General features: G+C 41.8%; 1 pseudogene; it reads left to right on the top strand.

Annotated features, from left to right (window-relative positions):
- Positions 1-10,911: 10,911 nt before the first annotated feature.
- LOC134325865 (U2 spliceosomal RNA) lies at positions 10,912-11,051 on the top strand (annotated as a pseudogene).
- Positions 11,052-14,929: the final 3,878 nt, after the last annotated feature.

Here is a 14,929-nt window from a genome sequence, read left to right as displayed (position 1 = left end):
AGTTGATCAGACACAGCAGCGCTGCTGGAGTTTTTAAATACTGTGTCCACTCACTGTCCACTCTATTAGACACTCCTACCTAGTTGGTCCACCTTGTAGATGTAAAGTCAGAGACGATCCCTCATCTATTGCTGCTGTTTAAGTTGGTCATCTTCTAGACCTTCATCAGTGGTCACAGGACCCTGCCCACGGGGTGCTGTTGGCTGGACATTTTTGATTGGTGGGCTATTCTCAGTCCAGCAGGGACAGTGAGGTGTTTAAGAACTCCATCAGCGCTGCTGTGTCTTATCCACTCATACCAGCACAACACACACTAACACACCACCACCATGTCAGTGTCAGTGCAGTGCTGAGAATGACCCACCACCTAAATAATACCTACTCTGTGGTGGTCCTGGGAGAGTCCTGACCATTGAAAAAGAGCATGAAAGAGGGCTAACAGATGGTAATTGTAGAACTATACAGTGTTCCTATATGGTAAGTGGAGCTGATAAAATGGACAGTGAGTGTAGAAACAAGGAGGTGTTTCTACATTTGGTTTTAAAAGGATTTAAAGACAGCAGTGACCAAGAAACAAATAGAATTTAGCAACTTAAAGTCTTTCCTCAGTTCAGCTTGTTTGTGAGTTACTCTGAACAGCATGGCTAACTCTTTTGACACTCCGTGTAAGGCTAAGCTTTTCCCTAAATGTTTCATTTCACACCAGTTCCACCGTTTAATCAATCGGAGGTGGTCCTTAAGCCATGTCCTGTTACCCCATGATAACATATCTCTATCCTGTATGTCTGCCAAGCATGTTTAATATGCTGAGTGTGGCTAGCTTTCCAGGGATCGACTAAATTGTCTTTGCTGCGTACACAGAAATGCTGACACTAATACTGATTAAACCTGCTTGAAGTGTTTATCTACAACAATGGTGTTGTCTTTCAAAATGCCTTCTTCAAAACAGGAAGCAGGTGACAGACATACACAAAACGACCAAAATTACTTGGACAGCTGACCATGAGCTTGTTGGACACCCCATTTTAAAACAGAGTGACCTTTATGTAATATTTTTTTTAGCTATAACAACAGACAAAGCTTCAAGTTGGCCGCTCAGGTGTAAAAATACACGCTGGAACCAGAGCTGGGATCTCGAATACATCGTATCAAATCTCAGCTCTGCCTGCCGGCTAAGGCTGAGAGGCCACATGAACAACGATTGGCCTGTCGTTCAGATATGGGCGGGACTAAGCCGGATGGGGTCTCTCTCTCATGCTGGCTGATTGATGGCGCCTGCACAGAGATGAGAAAAGAGTGCTGTCAGGGTGTGTCTCTCCATACACAATACTGAGCTGCACTGCACTCGTCAAAGTGCAGGTGATAAGATACATACGCATGCTGCCCACGTGTCGGAGGGGGCGTGGGTTAGCTTCGTTCTCCTCAATCAGAGCAGGGATTGGCATTGGTGGAGAGGAGGCATGACACAATCAGGCAACTGGACGCGCTAAAAAGGGAGAAAAAAAAATAAGAAAGCTTCAAGTTTAAGCTCAAGTTCTTGTTCCAGATCACCCCAAAGCTGTTCAGTGGAGGTTGTGGTCAGGGCTCTGTGCAGGCCACTGAAGCTTTGTTAAACCAAGCTTTTCTTTTCTTTGGAATGTGTTGCAGGCCTGAAATGCAGGAATGGATGTTTATTAATAAATGAAATGAAGTTGAGCAGACAAAACATGAAATATCTCAGGTTCATCCTGTCTGCAATCAAATAAAAGTCAAAGTAAATGTAAGAAACTCTGTTTCTTTAATTATTTGCATTTTCCATGCCGTCCCAACTTTTTCTGATTAGGGGTTGTACATAATATTTGGTACAATCACACCTTGATTGCTTGTTTTTCATAGCCAAGTCTTTTTTCATCGTCTCCTGACTGGATCATTTACAGTTCATAATACTTTCTAAACTATAATGCTAAGATTTAAGTACTATTATTCAGTTACTTATTTACTTAATAATTAATTATAATGTGTTTTTTTTATTTTAAAAACTTTCATATTAACAATTTAAAAACTGTTTTTATGTATTTGGCTTTTCTTAAGTTCTAATTGTAAAATGTTGTATTGTATACATCTAAATAATGTAATGAAGTGTTGCACACACACACAAACACACACACACACGTTTCCCTTAGACAGCTGCTTACATCCCTAAAGCACTTTATGTGTGGTTGGCAGCTGCATTCTTTTATAGCAGAACCGGCCTTATCTGAACTGCCAGTGCTTGTTATTGCATTACTTCTGTGTAATGCAGAATGACCTCCAACCCCCATCACATGAACAACACAGACCCACACACAGAGGAATTGAGTGATTTAAAAATGTATTCTTAATATGTTACACATTGTATACTTTAACTAAACTCGTTTAAAATCTATGATTTATTCTTTTTAAATTTTAATTTATTTTACAAAGTATTCTACATAACACTGACCTTAATACATTAAGAGATTAGGAAAGAATTATTAAGAACGATTTAACCTGGCCACTCAGGTGGCACAGCGGTAAAAAATATGCTGGCACACCAAAGTTGGGGTTTCGAATACATCGTATCGAATCTTCGCTCTGCCTTCCGACTGGGCTGGATGGCTGCATGAACAACGATTGGCTGTTATTATATGTATATATAACAGCCAATCGTTGTTCATGCAGCCGCCCAGTCGGAAGGCTGCATGAATATATATACTGTATATATATACTGTATATATATACAGTGAGGAAAATAAGTATTTGATCCCCTGCTGATTTTGTAAGTTTACCCCCTTACAAAGACTTGAACAGTCTATAATTTTTATGGAAGGTTATTTTAACAGAGAGAGACAGAATATCAACAAAAAATCCAGAAAAAAAAACATTAAATTAAAGTTATAAATTAATTTGTATTTAATTAAGGGAAATAAGTATTTGATCCCCTACCAACCAGCAAGAATTCTGACCCCCACAGACCGGTTATGTGCCCATGAGGCACACAAATTAGTCCTGTCCCTGTATAAAAGACTCCTGTCACAGAATCAGTTTCTTCCGTTCAAATCTCTCGACCACCATGGGCAAGACCAAAGAGCTATCAAAGGACGTCAGGGACAAGATTGTAGACCTGCACAAGGCTGGAATGGGCTACAAGACCATCAGCAAGAAGCTTGGTGAGAAAGAGACCACTGTTGGTGCGATAATTCGAAAATGGAAGAAATACAAGATCACAGTCAATCGCCCTCACTCTGGAGCTCCATGCAAGATCTCACCTGGTGGGGTAAGAATGATTCTGAGAAAGGTGAGGTCAGTCCAGAATTACACGGGAGGAGCTTGTCAATGATCTCAAGGGAGCTGGGAGCAGAGAAATGCTGGATATAACCCCAAGAACACCATCCCCACCGGGCATTTCTTTGCCTCCAAACACGGCGAGTGGAGTTGATGCCAAAGAGCTCAATTTTGGTCTCATCTGACCATATCACATTCTCCCAAGCTTTCTCTGAATCATTCAGGTGTTCATTGGCAAACTTCAGACGGGCCTGTACATGAGCCTTCTTGAGCAGAGGGACTTTGCGGGCACTGCAGGATCTCAATCCATTACGGCGAAGTGTGTTACTAATGGTTTTCTTGGTGACTGTGCTCCCAGCTCCCTTGAGATCATTGACAAGCTCCTCCCGTGTAATTCTGGACTGACCTCACCTTTCTCAGAATCATTCTTACCCCACCAGGTGAGATCTTGCATGGAGCTCCAGAGTGAGGGTGATTGACTGTGATCTTGAATTTCTTCCATTTTCGAATTATCGCACCAACAGTGGTCTCTTTCTCACCAAGCTTCTTGCTGATGGTCTTGTAGCCCATTCCAGCCTTGTGCAGGTCTACAATCTTGTCCCTGACGTCCTTTGATAGCTCTTTGGTCTTGCCCATGGTGGTCGAGAGATTTGAATGGAAGAAACTGATTCTGTGACAGGAGTCTTTTATACAGGGACAGGACTAATTTGTGTGCCTCATGGGCACATAACCGGTCTGTGGGGGTCAGAATTCTTGCTGGTTGGTAGGGGATCAAATACTTATTCCCCTTAATTAAATACAAATTAATTTATAACTTTTATTTAATGTTTTTTTTCTGGATTTTTTGTTGATATTCTGTCTCTCTCTGTTAAAATAAACCTTCCATAAAAATTATAGACTGTTCAAGTCTTTGTAAGGGGGTAAACTTACAAAATCAGCAGGGGATCAAATACTTATTTCCCCCACTGTATATATATTGTAAATATATATATATATATATATATATATTCAATGTATTATTTTAATATGATATAGCTGTTCTGGCGGCTTGGTGTTGAAACATCATATTTATTTATTTACACATTTGTTTATATAGCTGATGAGATGAAATCATCTGCTTCATTACTGCATGCAATTCCCCAGTACAGTCTGCAGAGAAGCAGGCCATATCACTTCAGTTCTTCTCTGTGGGTATAGCATTATTAGGATCTGACACATACATTTTTTTTTTTAAATATGATCAGTTAACTTAGTATCTTTGTTTTGTCAAATTTATTTATATAGCGCTGTTTACAATAGACATTGTCTCAAAGCAACTTTACAGAATCCAGGACCAACAGACAAAAAAACCTGTTCAGGAATGATCAGTGGTTCCATAAACCTTTCACTTGCTGATTATTAAATCAGTTGCACTGATGGGGATGTTTAAGGTTTTACTACAGCTTTGCAACTTCCATTCCATTCCAAATACAATCGTTGCTACTTGTTGCATGTTTATTTCCAACCAGTGTATAAAGCAGCATGTGAATGTGTCAGTTATTGAAGTTGCTGTGTTGGATGCAGATTGAATGGCAGAGCGTAAGAATCTAAGAGACTTTGACCAAACTGTGGTGGGACCAAATTGTGATGGCTAGATGACGGAGTAAGAGCATCTGCAAAACAACAGATCATGTTTTCTGTATACAGTGGTTAGTATATACCAAATTGTAAAGCGGTAACAGGGTCATGTTGGAAGCAAAGGCTAGCACATGTTGTCCAATGCCACAAACTGCTGAAAGCGTTAATGCTGGCTATGATAGTACGGTGTCAGAACACACAGTGCCCATACTGACCCTGTTCACTGCCAAAAAGCACCCATAATGGGCATGTGAGCCTCAAAAATGGACCATGAAGCAATGGTAGAAGGTGGCCTGGTCAGATGAGTCACTTTTTCTTTTACATAATATGGACAACCAGGTGCTTTTGCATTGCGTATCTGTGGAAGAGATGGCACCAGGATGGAAAAAGGTGGGAAAAGGGCAAGCCGGCAGAGGCAGTGTGATTAGCTCATTGTTCTAAAACACCTTGGGTCCTGGCCTTCATGTGGATGTTACTTTGACACGTACCACCTATCTAAATATTGTTTCAGACAAAAAACACATGGCAGCTCTGTTCCCTAATGGTAGTGGACTCTTTCAGAAAGTTTTAGGACAACATGTTAAAAGCAATGAATGATATTACACAGTAAACATTTAACATATACACTGATCAGCCATAACATTAAAACCATCTCCATGTTTCTACACTCACTGTCCATTTTATCAGCTCCACTTACCATATAGAAGCACTTTATAGTTCTACAATTACTGACTGTAGTCCATCTGTTTCTCTACATACTTTTTTAACCTCCTTTCACCCTGTTTTTGGGTGATGGGCAGGACCCCCACAGGACCAACACAGAGCAGGTATTATTTAGGTGGTGGATGATTCTCAGCACTGCAGTTTTTAAATACCGTGTGCACTCCCTGTCCACTCTATTAGACACTCCTACCTAGTTGGTCCACCTTGTAGAAGTCAGAGATGATCACTCATCTATTGCTGCTGTTTGAGTTGGTCATCTTCGTGACCTTCATGAGTGGTCACAGGACACTGTCCATGGGGCACTGTTGGCTGGATATTTTTGGTTGGTGGACTATTCTCAGTCCAGCAGTGACAGTGAGGTGTTTAAAAACTCCAGCAGCGCTGCTGTGTCTTATCCACTCATACCAGCACAACACACACTAACACAGCACCACCATGTCAGTGTCACTGCAGTGCTGAGAATGATCCACCATCCAAATAATACCTACTCTGTGGTGGTCCTGTGGGGGTCCACTTTGGGCACAATTTGGACATGTTCACTGTGGGGTGTACTCACTTATGTTGCCAGCCATTTAGACATTAATGGCTGTGTATTGAGTTATTTTCAGAAGACAGTAAATCTACACTGCTATACAAGCTGTACACTGACTACTCTAAGTTATATCCAAGTTTTATTTCTATAGTGTTGTCCCATGAAAAGATATAATGAAATATTTGCAGAAATGTGAGGGGTGTACTCACTTTTGTGATACACTGTATATATACTGTATATATATATATATATATATATATACTGTATATATCACATTAATTTATAAAACCAATTAATCAGATGTACAACCTCATCTAAATAGCTTTATAATTAATCTTAATAATTATATTAATCTTAGAGAGCTTATGAGTATAAAAGTAATCAAAAAAATAAGAGTGAGCCACTCAGGTAGCGCAGCGGTACAACACACGCTGTTCACCAGAGCTGAGGTCTCGAATACATCGTATCGAATCCCGGCTCTGCCCGCCGGCTGAGGCTGAGCGGCCACATGAACAACGATTGGCCTGTTGTTCAGATAGGGGCGGGACTAAGCCGGATGGGGACTCTCTCTCAGACTAATGCGATTACGACCTCTGCTGGCTGGTTGGTGGCGCCTGCACGGAGATGGGAAAGGAGTGCGGTAGAGGGTGTGGCTCTTCGTACACAGCGCTGTACTGCACTGCACTGTAGGTGATAAGATGTTCGATTGCTGTGCACGTGTCGGAGGGGGCGTGGAGCAGCCTCGTCCTCCCCAATCACGAGCAGGGACCAGCATTAGTGAGAGGATGATTGACGGGCAGAAATTGGATGCGCTAAAAAGGGGGAGAAAAAGGGGGAGAAAAAGGGGGAAAACATCAATAAATAAGAGTGATCGTGCCCAGGTGGCGCAGCATATATTCCGATAGCACACCAGCGCTATATATATATTATAGTCCTCAGGAATAATTTAAACTCATCTCTCAAAATTTATTATAATTTACTTATTTTTCCAATGATCTTTTATGGTATCTACTGATCAGCCATAACAGTAAAATAACCTCCTTGTTTTTATACTCACTGCCCATTTTATCAGCTCCACTTACCATATAGAAGCACTTTGTAGTGCTACAATTACTGACTGTAGTCCATCTGTTTCTCTTCATGCTTTGTTAGCCCCCTTTCATGCTGTTCTTCAATGGTCAGGACTCTCCCAGGACCACCACAGAGCAGGTACTATTTGGGTGGTGGGTCATTCTCAGCACTGCAGTGACACTGACATGGTGGTGGTGTGTTAGTGTGTGTTGTGCTGGTATGAGTGGATCAGACACAGCAATACTGATGGAGTTTTTAAACACCTCACTGTCCCTGCTGGACTGAAAATAGTCCACCAACCAAAAATATATCCAGCCAACAGCGCCTCGTGGGCAGCGTCCTGTGACCACTGATGAAGGTCTAGAAGATGACCAACTCAAACAGCAGCAATAGATGAGCGATCGTCTCTGACTTTGCATCTACAAGGCGGACCAACTACGTAGGAGTGTCTAATAGAGTGGACAGTGAGTGGACACGGTATTTAAAAACTCCATCAGCGCTGCTGTGTCTGATCCACTCTTACCAGCACAACACACACTAACACACCACCACCATGTCAGTGTCACTGCAGTTTTGAGAATGATCCACCACCCAAATAATACCTGATCTGTGGTGGTCCTGTGGGGGTCCTGACCATTGAAGAACAGGGTGAAAGAGGGGGCTAAAAAAGTATGTAGAGAAACAGATGGACGACAGTCAGTAATTGTAGAACTACAAAGTCCTTCTATATGGTAAGTGGAGCTGATAAAATAGACAGTGGTTTTAATGTTATGGCTGATTGGTGTATATATATTAAATTGATTAAGTCAGGTGACTATTGTTGAGTCCTGTACATATGCAGGCTGTGTGAGCACATGTGTTTGAGTGCGCCTGTGCATTTTATCTGTTAATTATCCATATGGTCTGAGAAAAGAAGCTCCTTCCTAACCTCTCAGTCCTGGCTTTGATGGAGCGGAGACGTTTCCCAGAGCGTAACCAATGGAACAGATTGTAGTTTGGGTGGTGAACGTGCTTGATGAACCGATGTGCTGATAACCCACACCTGCATTAGATGTCCTTTAGTATGGGCAGTGCTGTCCAGGTGATAAGATTACTCTCTGGAGGGCCTTCACGTCTTGGAAGGAGCAATTTCCGTACCAGATAGTGATCCTCTTGGAACAGTACACACCCAGCTAATGCAGTGAAGGAGATTCTCTGTAATGCTTTGAAGATCTTGAATTTCCTTAGCCGCCTGGGGTGATACAAGTGCAGCCGTGCCTTCTTCACCGGGGTGGATAAATGTGCGGTCCATGTAAGGTTCTCAGAGATAAGGACCCCAAGGCACTCCAAAGCACCTGTAGCTTCGCCCCCCTTTCAACAGGGATACTGTTGATCCTTAGTGGTGTATATTGGGTACTCGGTGGGTCTGTCTGAAAACCTAGTGAGCTCTCTACATAGACCTGTTCGAATTCTTAGATGCCTTAAAATGCTGCCTTAAGAGGTGCCTTATTTTGAAGTGATAATCTGACTGAATAACTAGGGAGCATCCAATGGCAATCCTAGCAGTCAGTGCGGCACAACCTTTCTCACAAAAAATGACAAATGTGGCTTTCAAATGTAAATAAATTCTCATTGATTTATATGTTAGCTGGCATGCTAGCGGGTTGTGCCACCTCAACCCATTGGTTTGAATGGCCTAAGGCTTAGTAAGCAAAAACTGCGGTGAGTAGTGTGTCTAATATGTACAATATTCAGTTTTCATATGTGCAATAATTTTCATATGTGCAATAATAATAATGTAAGCATTTTAATTATTTAATTGTGTGTATATAACTTTTTAACTTTAACTTTAAATTCTTTAAATCTTTTTTCTTTGTTTCAAGAGAGTAGAGTGTTTATTATTTTTACATAAATGGGTGCTACTGTAAAAAACTGCAATTTCCCTCTGGGATCAATAAAGTATTCTGATTCTGTCTTATAATAACTTGATGACTTATTACAATCCTCTCTACTTAGCCAGATGCCTCGGTAGGCAGTAGACAGCAAGGCAGCTCACTAGGTTTTCAAACAGACCTTGTGTCTTCTTGGTCATGGAGAGCTTCAGCACCAGGTTGTTGATAGCACACCATGATGACAGTAACCACTTCCATAAACTCAATACTGTCATCAGAGCTTGTGTGGAACATATCCTAGTCTACACCGATCAGCCATAACATTAAAACAACCTTGTCTCTATACTCATTGTCCATTTTATCAGCTCCACTTTGTAGTTCTACAATTACTTACTGTAGTCCATCTGTTTCTCTGCATGCTTTGTTAGCCCCCTTTCATGCTGTTCTTCAATGGTCAGGACCCCCACAGGACCCCCCACAGAGCAGGTATTATTTGGGTGGTGGATCATTCTCAGCACTGCAGTGACACTGACATGGTGGTGGTATGTTAGTGTGTGTTGTGCTGGTATGAGTGGATCAGACACAGCAGCGCTGCTGGAGTTTTTAAATACCGTGTCCATTCACTGTCCACGCCTGCCTAGTTGGTCCACCTTGTAGATGTAAAGTCAGAGATGATCGCTCATCTGTTGCTGCTGTTTGAGTTGGTCATCTTCTAGACCTTCATCAGTGGTCACAGGATGCTGCCCACGGGGCGCTGTTGGATGGATTTTTTAGCTGGTGGACTATTCTCAGTCCAGCAGGGACAGTGAAGTGTTTAAAAACTCCAGCAGCGCTGTTGTGTCTTATCCACTCAAACTAGCACAACACACACTAACACACCACCACCATGTCAGTGTCACTGCAGTGCTGAGAATGATTCACCACCTATATAATACCTGCTCTGTAGTGGTTCTTACCATTGAAGAACAGCATGAAAGGGGGCTAACAAAGCATGCAGAGAAACAGTTAGTTATTGTAGAACTACAAAGTGCTTCTACATGGTAAGTGGAGCTGATAAAATGCACAGTGAGTGTAGAAACAAGAAGGTGGTTTTAATGTATGGCTGATCAGTGTATATCAATCAACACATCCTGTAATGTGGCCTCTGATAGGACAGACCAGCATTTAACCTCAGTGTAATCAGAGCTTGCTGTTTTATCCTTTGCTTATATTCCAGAATTAAGAAGCATCCGTATGATCAGCCTTTCCAAATCCTGGCTTTGTAAGAGTTCTTGAATAGGGTGTAACTAGTGGCAGGTAGACCCGTCACAGCTTCTCTTTTTCTGGGTGAGTCCATACTGAATGTACTAATCATGCCAAAGGTGCCTATGGGTATTTGTGAAGCAGCAAAACATAAAGCCAAGCTGCATGTTCCAAAGTCATTTTACCTTTGGTGCATTACAATCATTTTATGCAAATATGGGTGGAAGAATCCACAGCAGGTGAGTGTTGTGAATGTGTCAAATAAATGTGAATGCTTTAGGGATGTGTACATGCAGGAACTGTTCAAAAAGAAATCTGTGTAGGACTTTCTGTAAATAAATGTATTTTTTAACAACACAACAGCTTTCCAATTGCTTTTTATTCCATCTTGCCGACATCCTTAATCATTTTATTTCACCTGGGTATAGTTTATTTTACATATGTCAGGCTAATATATGTATTCAGGTTTTTTTCTTTTTTCTTTTTAGGTTACATATCTTCAAGCTTGCATTTATCAGCTTTGTCGCATACTCATTGTCCGCTACTTTTGAATTTGGCTTGGTCAGTTTGAAAATTATTTATGCATTTCTTGTTTATCTTGTTATCAGTTTAATATCTGATATGTTCTCTACCCGAGGACCATATATTAAATTGATTTTTAGGCCTGGGAGTCAACCAGATATTGCATGGCCTTCTGGCACGGTGCACCCTCAAAAGAAGGGGACAGTGGTAGCCTAGTAGGTAGAGCTTTGGGCTATCAAATCCCAGCGCAACCATGCAGCCACTGTTGGGCCCTTGAGCAAGGCCCTTAACCCTCTCTGCTACAGGGGCACTGTATGATGGCTGACCCTGCGCTCTGACCCCGGCTTCCAAGCAAGCTGGGATATGCGATCATTTTTGTAGATGCGGCATCATTTTTGGCCAGGATGTACTACCCACATTGCCAAAACATCATCATTTGTTGTGATAATAAACTAAATTATTAAAATTCGCTATGCGTCGTATTTCGTCGTACTGTACATGTGTATATGTACAGTATATATGACAAATAAAGGCATTTTGATGTTGACCTTCCTGTCTTTATGTTTATGATGTGATCTTCTATCTGCTCCAGGGAGGAGTGGACACGGTATATAAAAACTCCAACAGAGCTGCTGTGTCTGATCCACTCATACTAGCACAACACACACTAACACACCACCACCATGTCAGTGTCACTGCAGTGCTGAGAATGATCCACCACCCAAATAATACCTACTCTGTGCTGGTCCTGTGGGGGCCCTGACCATGGAAGAACAGGGTGAAAGCAGGCTAAAAAGGTATGTAGAGAAACAGATGGACTACAGTCAGTAATTATAGAACTTCAAAGTGCTTCTATATGGTTAATGGAGCTGATTAAATGGTGGTCATTTCGACAGTGAGTGTAGAAACAAGGAGGTGATGAGGAACTTCTCTACCAAACACTGGTCATTTCTGGCCACCCACCAGAACTGAGGGGTTTGAATCTGAGCGAATGCTTTTTGGTGGGTAGCAATTTTAAGATGTGCTGAAAAAGCAGGAATCTACATTTAGATCCTGGTTCCTCTTGCTCCACGGTGATATCTCCAGACAGGTGTGAAGACAGGTTTACAAATGTTACTTTGTTTCTGTTGAACGCTTGATTTGTTTCTATTTACTTCCAGAAATCCTTACGGATGTCATGATGCCTGTTATTTATTTATTTATAGACTGACTTTTGGGCTGGGATCCTAAACCTGAGATGTTAAAATGGACAGAAAATAAACCTCAGGCTTTATTTTGTAGCCTCATATTTTCTCCATGTATTGCCCAATAATTTAGTTTATTATCAGAACAAATGATGATGTTTTGGCAATGTAGTACATCCTGGCCAAAAATGATGCTGCATCTACATTTGGCCACATCATAATACTCATAGATACAGGGTACATTTTCTCCAGGGCTAAACATTATGATTCATTCATCATACTCACTTGACCGCACTGATATAAAAATAGAAATGACTAATGCATTTTGCTTTTTATCTATGTATATTCCTGCGTTTTACCCTTTTTCTCCCAATCTAGTCATATCCAATTACCCTGATTGCATCTCCACTGCTACAGACCCCTTTTTTTGACTAAGGAGGATTGTACCTAGCACATGCCCCTTCTACCTCTGTGTAATGCCAAATGCTTTTTTACCTGCTCGGGGCAGTACCCAATTTGTACTCATTCACTCACTCACTTTCTTAACTGCTTATCTATTTAGGGTCGCGCTTGGGGTGCTAGAGCCTATCCCAGCTTTTCAATGGGTGCAAGGCACACAGTAACACCCTGGATGGGGCGCCAGTCCATCGCAGGGCAGACACACGTACACACACCCATTCACCTATAAGGCAATTCAGTGTCTCCAGTGAAACTGACTGCATGTTTTTGGACTGTGGGAGGAAACCGGAGCTCCTGGAGAAAACCCACACAGACACGGGGAGAACATACAAACTTCACACAGAAAGAACACAGGACCTTCTTGCTGTGAGGCGACAGTGCTACCCACCAAGCCACTGTGCCGCCCAAACACAACACACTTAACAAAAATGGTAATTCTACAAACTAACACAAACACGAACATAAAATTCGCTATGCGCCATGGCGTTTTAAACACTTCTATTTACACAAACGATCCTACCTTATTTCAACCATTAGACCCATTTTAACCCTCATCAATTTTGTAACTGTGGGTGCACTGTATCGTGGGTTACTGCGCTCCAACGGCCGATGACATAAGCAGAGGAACGTCCCTTGCCCCTTCATGATGGCGAGGCAACTGCTCGCCACAATATTTTTGCTGTTACTTACAACCCCAAATCAGAAAAAGTTGGGACAGTATGGAAAATGCAGATAAAACAGAAATGCAGTGTTCCTTACATTTACTTTGACTTTTATTTGATTGCAAACTGTATGAACCTGAGATAATTCATGTTTTATCTGCTCAACTTCATTTCATTTATTAATATACCTCCATTCCTGCACTTCAGGCCTGCAACACATTCCAAAAAAAGTTGGGACAGGAGCAGTTTAGGGCTAGTAATAAGGTGAAAAAACTAAATAATGATGTGATTCCAAACAGGTGATGTCAACAGGTGATTGTAATCATGGTTTGGTACAAAAGCAGCATCCAGGAAAGGCTGAGTCTTTTATGAGCAAAGATAATCAGAGAATCAACAAATGTGTGAGAAAATGATTGAAATGTTTAAAAACAATGAACCTTGCCACTCAGGTGGCGCAGCGGTAAAAAGACACGCTGCAACCAGAGCTGGATTCTGAGTACATCGTATCGAATCCAGCTCTGCCTTACCGGTTTGAGGCTGAGTGGCTGTATGAGCAACGATTGGCCAGTTGCTCAGTTGGGGGGCGGGACAAAGAACCAGATGTGGGTCTCTCTCTGTCAGAATGCAATTATGACCTCTGCCGGCTGATTAGAGGCGCCTGCACAGAGATGAGGAAGAGTGCCCTTAGGGTGTGTCTCTCCACATGTCTCTCCACTCATCAATGTGTGGGTGGCAAAAATGCATCCGGCTGCTGCCCATGTTTTGGAGGGGATATGGGTTAGCTTCGATCTCCTCGGTCAGGGCAGGGTTCGGCATAGACAGAGAGGAAGCACGATGCAAATTGAACAATTGGATGCGCTAAAGGGGGAGAAAAACGGGGGGGGGGGACAATGAACCTCAAAGAAAGATTGAAAGGTATTTGCATATTTCTCCCTCTACAGTGCATAATATCATTAAACCATTCATTAAATCGGGAGAAATTTCAGTGAGTAAAGGCCAAGGGCGCAAGCGTAAGCTGAACACCTGTGTTCTCTGATCCCTCAGACGGCGCTGCATCAAGAACCACCACTTAACAATAGCTGATATAACCACATGGGTGAGGGATTACTTTGGCAAACCTTTGTCAAGCGCTACAATACAGAGTTACATGTACAAATGCCACTTAAAACTTTACTGTGCAAAAAAGAAGCCTTATGTTAACCATGTCCAGAAGCGGTGTTGAGATGCGGAGGCATCTAAGATGGACCATCACACACTGGAAATGTGTAATGTGTTCAGATGAATCAGCATTTTAGGTCTTTTATGGAAAAAAATTGACGCTGTGTGTACCGGACCAAAGACGAAAAGGACCATCCAGACCGTTATCAGCAACAAGTCCAAAAGCCAGGGTCTGTCATGGTATGGGGCTGTGTCAGTGCCCTTGGCAAAGGTCATTTACACTTCTTTGATGCAGAAAAGTACATTGAGATAGTGATAGTATGGCCAGTGTAAAAAGTGCCATTGTCATGGAGTTATTGTGGGACGCCATTTGTTTATCCACTTAAGGTGTAGCGTTTATTACTAATAAGTATAATAAAGCTTTGAGCAGAACATAATTTGGGTCAGTGACAAATCATTAGTCATGTAATTTACCACCTTAAAACATTAACTGTCATTGTCCAATGGTGAAGTCTAGACTGCTTTTTATAAGCTTTACACACCACCTTAAAACAAACACTGCCTGGAGAATTACTAGATGATAGATGGTGGCTAATAGTTTATGGG

Source organism: Trichomycterus rosablanca, chromosome 13, assembly GCF_030014385.1.
Source record: "Trichomycterus rosablanca isolate fTriRos1 chromosome 13, fTriRos1.hap1, whole genome shotgun sequence".
NCBI lineage: Eukaryota > Metazoa > Chordata > Actinopteri > Siluriformes > Trichomycteridae > Trichomycterus > Trichomycterus rosablanca.
The sequence above is the reverse complement of the archived record's forward strand: the minus strand, read 5'-3'. Positions and strand labels throughout refer to the sequence as shown.